Genomic DNA, 9,819 nt, shown 5'->3' with positions numbered 1-9,819 from the left:
GACTTCTTCATAACCATGGAGGTCATAACCACACCGGAGGAAGTTCGCATAACCACAATGGTTCTAAGAATGAGACTGGGAACAAAACAAACAACAATCAGAACCGCCCCAATCCAGCCACACCCGCCAAGAGAGATCTAAGTCACATTACTTGCTTTAAGTGCGGGAAGACTGGACAGTATGCCACGAAGTGCCCTGAAGCGAAGAATAGAAACGACAATGGGAGCGCTGGGAAGCAGCCCAATCCATTCAACAAAGGACAAGTGAACCATGTTAACGTGGAGGAGGTTGAAGAGCAGCCAGATGCGGTTATAGGTAAATTTTTGGTTAAGTCTTTTACCGCCCTTGTTCTTTTTGATACTGGTGCATCATATTCATACATATCAAGGGGATTCGTGGATAAGTTTAAACTACCAACCCAAACCCTTAGGACCCCTCTATTAGTGAGTTCACCTAGAGCAGAGCATATGGCCAGTCGATGGTGCGACCAAATACCCTTAACCATTGGTAGCCATGTTTTTCCATCCGACCTAATTATCTTGGAGTCACAAGGATTGGATGTGATATTAGGCATGGACTGGATGTCAAAGTATGGAGGAAGCATTGACTGTGCTAGTAAGTCGATTTTTCTCACCACCCCGGAGGGAAAAAGGATCAAGTATGTATCTAGGCATGCGCCTAGGAGGAGCCAAGTAAATACCCTCACGGGAGTTGTTCAGGAGGAAGTGCCAATTGTGAAGGATTACCCGGATGTTTTTCCAGAGGAGTTACTGGCATGCCACCGGATCGAGACATCGAGTTTTTGATAGAGCTATTGCCAGGTACAGGGCCAATATCAAAGAGACCATACCGGATGTCCGCAAATGATCTAGAGGAGATTAAGAAGCAGATCAAGGAGTTATTGGAGAAAGGTTACATTCGACGGATTTCATCACCATGGGGAGCCCCAATGCTTTTGGTTGAGAAGAAGGATAAGTCTCTAAGAATGGTTGTTGATTATCGTGCATTAAATGAAGTGACGATCAAGAACAAATACCCACTGCCAATGATTAATGATTTGTTTGACCAACTGCAAGGAGCTAAGGTGTTTTCAAAGATCGATCTGCGATCAGGATATCACTAGTTGAAGATTCGAGAGAAGGATATACCAATGACGACATTCACCACACGATACGGGTTGTATGAATATACGGTCATGTCATTTGGACTGACTAACGCCCCTGCCTACTTCATGAGCATGATGAACAAAGTGTTCATGGAATATTTGGATAAGTTTGTTGTGGTGTTAATTGATGATATAATGGTATACTCGAAGAATCAGGAGGAGCACAAAGAGCATTTGCGTTTAGTTCTCGAGAAACTCAGGGAACATCAGTTGTATGCCAAGTTCAGCAAATGCGAGTTTTGGTTGAAGGAAGTTGGATTCCTTGGACATGTTATGTTAGAAGAATGTATAGCAGTAGATCCCACCAAGGTACAGTCAGTCACTGAATGGTTGGCACCCACTTCAGTTAGCGAGATCCGCAGTTTTCTTGGACTCGCGGGATACTATCGGAGATTCATTGAGAATTTTTCCAAGATTGCGAAGCCAATGATGGAGTTATTGAAAAAGGATACCAAGTTTAAATGGACGGAAGTATGTGAGGCGAGTTTTCAGGAGTTAAAGAAACGTTTGACTATAGCCCCAGTGCTAATTCTGCCTGATATACGCAAGGATTTCCAAGTGTATTGCGACGCTTCTCGCCTAGGACTTGGAAATGTGCTTATGCAGGACGAAAGAGTTGTTTCGTATGCCTCATGACAACTAAAACCACACGAATTGAATTATGCCACGCATGATTTGGAGTTGGCAGCCGTAGTGCATGCGTTGAAGACCTGGAGACATTACCTTATTGGATATCGTTGTGATGTGTACACGGATCATAAGAGTTTGAAGTACATTTTCACACAGAAGGAGCTGAACCTTAGGCAGAGGAGATGGTTTGAGCTTATAAAGGATTATGACATGAAGCTTCACTATCATCCAGGCAAGGCCAATGTCGTAGCAGACGCTTTGAGTCAGAAGAGTTATGCTAACACCCTAGTAAGCACATAATTGCCAAAGGAGTTAGCAGAGGATCTCTGATGAGGACACCACAACCATCGACAAGTCTCCAACAATTATAGGTCCAATCACACGAAGTCGCGCCGAACAAATAAGTGACCAGGTGAACGCTAACTTAAGTTTACCTTGTAACCTTGATGACACAACTATGCTTTCATCTCCATTGTTGTTGGGTGAACTTAGGTATAACATGGAAGCAATCCAAGAACCTATGAGCTCTTGAAGCAACCGCTTTGGAGGAACAAGTTTGGAGAAAACAAGTTGCAAGTGAAGCTGATGCTGTCAGTTTTTACCTATGATGTTTTGGTGTGGGACACCCATGTGATGGAGAGACGGGGCCATAGGGGTACATCAACAGAAGCTACATCAAATTATCTTTCCAATTCAAAAAACCTCACATTATTTGGAGTTGTGAGTCAAAAGTTCTAGTCATTCTCGTGGAAGGTGTCCAGGTTGTCAAGACTTCACGAATTTCCGAGGAGCTCTGCAACAACTCCCAAAGTTGACTGCTTATTCACCCAAGAAAGCCAGGCAAACCTGTTTACTTTTAAAACCATTTTCACACCTAGCTAAGGGGGGTTGTCCCTGCTATAAAACCCCATCTCCCCCATCCTCTAGGGAACCTTTTGTCAAACCATTCAGCTACAAGCTTATGCAGCAAGACTGCTAGAGAGATCCGAGAGATCTTGCTACCTTTTCTCTTGTGAGTTCATTCGGATTCGCAAGAAGGAGCCTTTGGTTCCCCCTAGTTCGCGCTCTACGGTTCCGGCCGTTTTGTGTGGATTAGTCCCGGTTTGTGGTTCTGCGATTGTTCGGACAGCGGGTTGGAGTTCTTGTAGCTTCGGCCAGCCATCCCCAACGTACGGGTTGCATCCAACCTTAGCAGGTATAAAGCTAGTTATCCTGGTTGCTTGCAGCTAGTTATCCCTCCCGATTCGATCCTACGATGTGAAGATCGGGCCACCCTCGGGCGTGAACTCATTCATCGGGTTCCCACCTATCATCTGGTATCAGAGCTTTCGTTGACACGGTAGGATCTGTTATCCAACTTTATCTTGCTATCATCCCTTTAGATCGAGTATTTTTCATGCTATATTTTCTATCCTAGAAGTCCAAAGCCCCACCAAAAATAAATCCAAGCCTTGTTGGTGCTGAGATCTTGTTGTTGCATACCTTGCATGTTCTTCATCTTTTAGATCTGCACCAAGTTCATCTTCATAATTGCTTTCAGATTTGGTTGTGCTTTGGAAAAAGAGATAAAAAAGAGTGGCAAAAAAATCAAAGAGAGAAAAAAAGAGTGGAAAAAAGTCAAGAGAGAAAAAGAAAGTCTTGTGTAAGATCCAAAAGTTTCAGCTTGATAGAAAAAATTTCAAAAGCTTGTGTGTTTGTGTTTTTCAATCTTGGTGCAAAGGTGCAGCAGATCCATCCACATATTTTTCTTGGTTTGCATCAACTTGATTTCAGCACAAGCCCCTTTTTGTTTACCCCACCGAGCTCCACCAAAAACCGAAGCTAGTTATTTGATCCATGTCTTTCAATCGCTTTAACACATCCAGGAGAAGCACAATCTGATGTGAACTCATAAGAACTTTGGTGAGTAAGAGGTGAGGTTGTGTGATTCCACAAAATTATCATATTCCACTTTTGGCCTTACTAACATGGCAGGATCTAGATCGAGTGTTCATGGAGAAAACCACGGGGAAGAAGATGCCCCGGTCACACGTGCTGATTTTCAGGAATTACAGAACATGGTTCGAGACCTTGGAAGGATGTTTCACGAGCGACCTCCAGCAGGTGGAGATAGGGTTCGACACCGACAACACCCTATTGACCCACTTGAGGAAGTTGGGGATGAAAATTCCGTGCATGCTGCTGTGGATGGTGACTTGGAGGATGATAACAACAGCCATGGTGTACATGTGGCTGCTTCTCGTGGGCGTGGTGTTGCTGCTCATGGAGGGCAGCAAGGGGGACAACTTCGAGGGCGAGAGCATGGTCCTCGTGGGCACTACTATGACCCTCATGAGCGTGTTGCTCGTGGTCATGGAGATGATTTTGATGATTATGATGGTGTCACATACCGTCGTGCTGCTGAAGATGGGCGTCGTGCAGAACATCGTGATCGAGATGGTCAAGATGACATAGCAAGAATCAAGTTGCATATCCCCAAGTTCACAGGAAAGGAAGACCCCGATCATATTTTGATTGGGAAGAGTAGTGTGATCAGATTTTTCGTAAACCTTGCAGATCCAAAGAGAGTAAACCTTGCTTGTGTTGAGTTTTCTGGTTATGCACTCACTTGGTGGAATCAACTACAAGAAAATCAACTGCTGCTAGGCCGTGATCACATTGACACTTGGCAAGAGATGAAACAAGCCATGAGGCGAAGGTTTGTTCCTTCACAATATCAAAGAGATCTCTGAAACAGATTGCAGCGTCTCAGCCAAGGTACGCGCACGGTGGATGAGTACTATAAAGAGATGAAATTGTTGTTGGTTCATGCTCGTATTCATGAAGATGAGGAGTCAAAGATGGCAAGATTTTTGCATGGTCTCGACAATGAAATTTCTGATTTTGTGGAGATGTTTCCCTTTAACACTCTACAAGATATTTTGGAGCAAGCAAAGCGCACAGAGAGGAAGGTGCAGCGGAGTGGTCATGGACGGATATCTCATAACCGCACCACCACACCATGGCAAAGGTTGCAGCCAAGTGTCTCTCATGGTGGTTCTCAGTTTTAGCATACTTCACACCCTACTGCCACCCGGCGAACAGCGGCTTCATCGGCATCATCACCAGCCCCTAGGAATGTGGACAAGCGTGCTCCTTCTGCTGCTTGAAGTACCTCTAACCCCACGGATGTACCATCATCTCGAAGCCGAGATATTGAGTGTTGGAAGTGCAAAGGGCATGGTCACATTTCTTCTGAATGTCAAAACAAGAGAGTTCTCTTTGTGAAAGAATAAGGTGAATGGGAATCTGAGAGTGAGCATGAAGATAATGGAGCATCGGGTGATCATGAGGATGAAGAGGGCGAGAAGAGTGGTTGTGATATTTTGGCCGACATGGGAGATTGCTTTGTTTCTCGTCGTGTGCTTAGTGTTAATGCAGCTAGAGAAGAGAAAGGGCAGCGACATAATATTTTTCACACCCGTGGCACCATCAAGGACAAGGTTTGCAGAATTATTGTTGACAATGGCAGTTGCAACAACATTGCAAGTTCAGATTTGGTAGAGAAGTTGGGACTAAAACAAATAAGGCACCCAAGTCCATATAAGATGCAATGTCTCAATGATTGTGGTACACTTCGAGTAAGCAACATTGTCACCGTTCAGTTTTCCATTGGGAAGTACCGGGATCAAGTGGAATGTGACGTGGTGCCAATGCAAGCATGCCAATTGTTGTTGGGAAGACCTTGGTTGTATGATCATGATGTGCAAATCAGCGGCCGTACTAATCGTCTCTCATTCCAATACGAGGGAGAGCGCATATCGTTGCTCCCTTTGACACCCGAAGAAATATTGATGGATGATCTGAAAAAGAAAGAGAGAGTGAGCGAGAAACACTTGAGTGACATCCACCAACATAGTGAGCGAGAGAATCCAAAGCCAAATAAAACCCCACAGCTTAAATTGACCAAGACATGAGGAAAATAGGGATTAGTTATGATGGCTAGGAAAAGGGACATGAGAGAGTTGAGAGAACCCAATTCCATGTTCTTTGTACTTTTGTACAAGGACTATTTTCTTCCTACTAATGAATTAACCTCCACCACTCCTAGTGTTGTTGTCGAAATTTTGCAGGGGTATGAAGATGTGTTCCCCGAGGAGATACCACCAGGGCTACCACCACAAAGAGGCATTGAACACCAAATTGATTTGGTTCCAGGAGCCCCATTGCCGAACCGACCACCATACCGCACAAATCTGGAGGAAACCAAGGAGATTCAGCGACAAGTTGAAGGCCTACTAAACAAAGGTTATGTAAGGGAAAGTCTCTCTCCTTGTGCTGTACCCGTTCTTTTAGTGCCAAAAAAAGATGGATCTTCCCGAATGTGTTGTGATTGTTGGCCTATTAACAACATCACCGTGAGGTATAGGCACCCCATACCTAGGCTTGATGATATGCTTGATGGACTTAGTGGCGCCACCGTCTTTCTAAAATTGACTTGCGAAGTGGCTACCATCAAATTAGAATGAGAGAGGGTGATGAATGGAAAACTGCTTTCAAAACAAAATCTGGTTTGTATGAGTGGTTAGTTATGCCATTTGGATTGACAAATGCACCTAGTACTTTCATGAGATTAATGAATCATGTGCTTAGAATGTTCATTGGCAAGTTTGTGGTTGTTTACTTTGATGACATCCTGATTTATAGCAAAACTTTGGATGAACATGTTGAACACATTCGGTGTGTGCTTGCTGTCCTAAGAGAGGAGAAATTATATGCTAACAAGGAAAAGTGCACATTTTGCATAGAAAAAGTTGTGTTTCTTGGCTTTGTTGTTTCAGGTCAAGGTGTGGAGGTAGATGAGGAGAAGGTCAAGGCCATCCGTGAGTGGATGCCTCCACAAAATGTAAGCCAAGTACGAAGCTTTCTTGGCCTTGCTGGTTTCTACCGTCGGTTTGTGAAGGACTTCAGCACCATTGCTGCCCCAATGAATGAGCTAACCAAGAAAGATGTTCCCTTCAAGTGGGCAAATGCACAAGAGAAGGCCTTCCAAGAGCTGAAAGAAAAATTGACATCTGCACCATTGCTTGCACTACCCAACTTTGGTAAGACTTTTGAAATTGAATGTGATGCAAGTGGTGTTGGTATTGGAGGCGTACTAATGCAAGAAGGCAGGCCTATTGCATATTTTAGTGAGAAGCTAAGTGGTCCAACTCTAAATTATTCAGTTTATGACAAAGAATTATATGCACTTGTGAGATCTTTGGAAACATGGCAACATTATTTGTGGCCTAAAGAATTTGTGATACATTCCGACCATGAATCTTTAAAGCACCTTAGGGGTCAACAAAAACTGAACCGTAGACATGCAAAATGGAGTGAATTCGTAGAATCTTTTCCCTATATTGTCAAGTACAAGAAAGGAAAAGATAATGTTGTTGCTGATGCTTTGTCTAGACGCCATATTTTACTCTCACAACTTGATACTAAAATTCTTGGGCTGCAAAGCATCAAAGAATTGTATGCCAATGACCCATATTTTGCTGAACCACACTCAAAGTGTAGTGAGGGGAAAGGTTGGGAAAAGTTTCACTTGCATGATGGATTCTTGTTTCGAGCTAACAAATTGTGCATCCCAGATTGCTCTGTTCGTTTGTTGCTTTTGCAGGAGGCTCATGCTGGTGGTCTCATGGGACATTTTGGAGCAAAGAAAACTGAGAGTGTGCTGATTGACCATTTCTTTTGGCCAAGGATGAGGCGTGATGTTGAGCGCTACATACTACGTTGTGAGATTTGCCGCAAAGCTAAGTCACGTTTAAACCCTCATGGACTTTATACGCCCTTATCCATTCCTAGTACACCTTGGGAAGATATTTCTATGGATTTTGTTCTTGGATTACCACGCACTAAGAGGGGGAGTGATTCAGTTTTTGTGGTGGTTGATAGGTTTAGCAAGATGGCTCATTTTATCCCGTGTCATAAGAGCGATGATGCTTCACACATTGCTGATTTGTTTTTCAGGGAAATCGTGCGGCTACATGGAGTACCACGCACTATTGTTTCAGATCGTGACACCAAGTTTCTGAGCTATTTTTGGAAAACGTTGTGGGCAAAGCTAGGGACAAAGCTTCTCTTTTCCACTACATGCCACCCACAAACGGATGGACAAACTGAAGTTGTCAACCGCACGCTATCCATGATGCTGAGAGCAGTTTTAAAGAAAAATTTGAAGATGTGGGAAGAATGTCTCCCCCACGTGGAGTTTGCATACAACAGGGCAGTACATTCGACCACTAAATTTTGTCCTTTTGAAATTGTTTATGGTTTCAAACCTGCTGCTCCCATAGATCTTTTGCCTTTACCATTGCAGGAGCGAACCAATCTTGATGCAAGTAAGCGTGCTGACTTCGTGAAGAAAATTCATGAGAAGACCAAGGAAAATATTGAGAAGATGACTGAACAATATGCAAAACGAGCAAACAAGGGAAGAAAGAAGGTGTTGTTTGAAGAAGGTGATCTTGTGTGGGTACACCTGCGGAAGGATCGTTTCCCAGATCAACGCAAATGCAAGTTGCAGCCACGTGGAGATGGTCCATTCAAAGTTCTTGCGAAGATCAATGACAATGCCTACAAGATTGACCTTCCGATGGATTATGGTGTTAGTCCAACTTTCAATGTGTCCGACCTCTCTCCATACTTTGGACCATCAGAGTCGAGGACGACTCCTCTTCAAGAGGGGGAGGATGATGAGGACACCACAACCATCGACAAGTCTCCAACAATTATAGGTCCAATCACACAAAGTCGTGCCAAACAAATAAGTGACCAGGTGAACGCTAACTTAAGTTTACCTTGTAACCTTGATGACACAACTATGCTTTCATCTCCATTGTTGTTGGATGAACTTAGGTATAACATGGAAGCAATCCAACAACCTATGAGCTCTTGAAGCAACTGCTTTGGAGGAACAAGTTTGGAGAAAACAAGTTGCAAGTGAAGCTGATGCTGTCAGTTTTTACCTCTGATGTTTTGGTGTGTCACACCCATGTGATGGAGAGACGGGGCCATAGGGGTACATCAACAGAACCTACATCAAATTATCTGTCCAATTCAAAAAACCTCACATTATTTGGAGTTGTGAGTCAAAAGTTCTAGTCATTCTCGTGGAAGGTGTCCAGGCTGTCAAGGCTTCACGAATTTCCGAGGAGCTCTGCAACAACTCCCAAAGTTGACTGCTTATTCACCCAAGAAAGCCAGGCAAACCTGTTTACTTTTGAAACCATTTTCACACCTAGCTAAGGGGGGTTGTCTGTGCTATAAAATCCCATCTCCCCCATCCTCTAGGGAACCTTTTGTCAAACCATTCAGCTACAAGCTTATGCAGCAAGACTGCTAGAGAGATCCGAGAGATCTTGCTACCTTTGCTCTTGTGAGTTCATTCGGATTCACAATAAGGAGCCTCTGGTTCCCCCTAGTTCATGCTCTACAGTTCCGGCTGTTTTGTGTGGATTAGTCCCGGTTTGTGGTTCTGCGATTGTTCGGACAATGGGTTGGAGTTCTTATAGCTTCGGTCAGCCATCCCCAACGTACGGGTTGCATCCAACCTTAGCATGTAGAAAGCTACTTATCTCGGCTGCTTGCAGCTAGTTATCCCTCATGATTCGATCCTACAACGTGAAGATCGGGCCACCCTCGGGCGTGAACTCGTTCATCGGGTTCCCACCTATCAATCTCAGGGAACTTTGATTGGAGATTGTTACTAGAGGTTTTGTTGCAACAATGGAGGTTCTGTCTACATTGTTAGGAAAGATTCGAGAAGCTCAGAAGGATGACAAAGAGATTGCCGAGATAAAAGAGAGAATGAGCAAAGGAAAGGCCAAAGGTTTTTGTGAGGATGAGCACGACACCTTATGGTTTGAGGACCGTGTTTATGTGCCCAATAACACAGTGATCAGGAAGTTAATACTTCAGGAGGCTCATGACTCACCATACTCAATACACCCCGGAAACACCAAGATGTATTTGGATTTGAAGGAACATTTCTG

The 9,819-nt window shown here is 43.9% G+C and overlaps 1 pseudogene; it reads left to right on the top strand.

Moving 5' to 3' along the window:
* The first annotated feature begins 3,787 nt into the window (after positions 1–3,787).
* Positions 3,788–8,723, top strand: LOC123191705 (uncharacterized; annotated as a pseudogene).
* The last annotated feature ends 1,096 nt before the right edge of the window (positions 8,724–9,819 follow it).

The sequence above is a fragment of the Triticum aestivum genome, chromosome 2A, assembly GCF_018294505.1.
Source record: "Triticum aestivum cultivar Chinese Spring chromosome 2A, IWGSC CS RefSeq v2.1, whole genome shotgun sequence".
NCBI classification, from domain to species: Eukaryota; Viridiplantae; Streptophyta; class Magnoliopsida; order Poales; family Poaceae; genus Triticum; species Triticum aestivum.
This window is presented reverse-complemented; position numbering and strand designations above follow the sequence as displayed.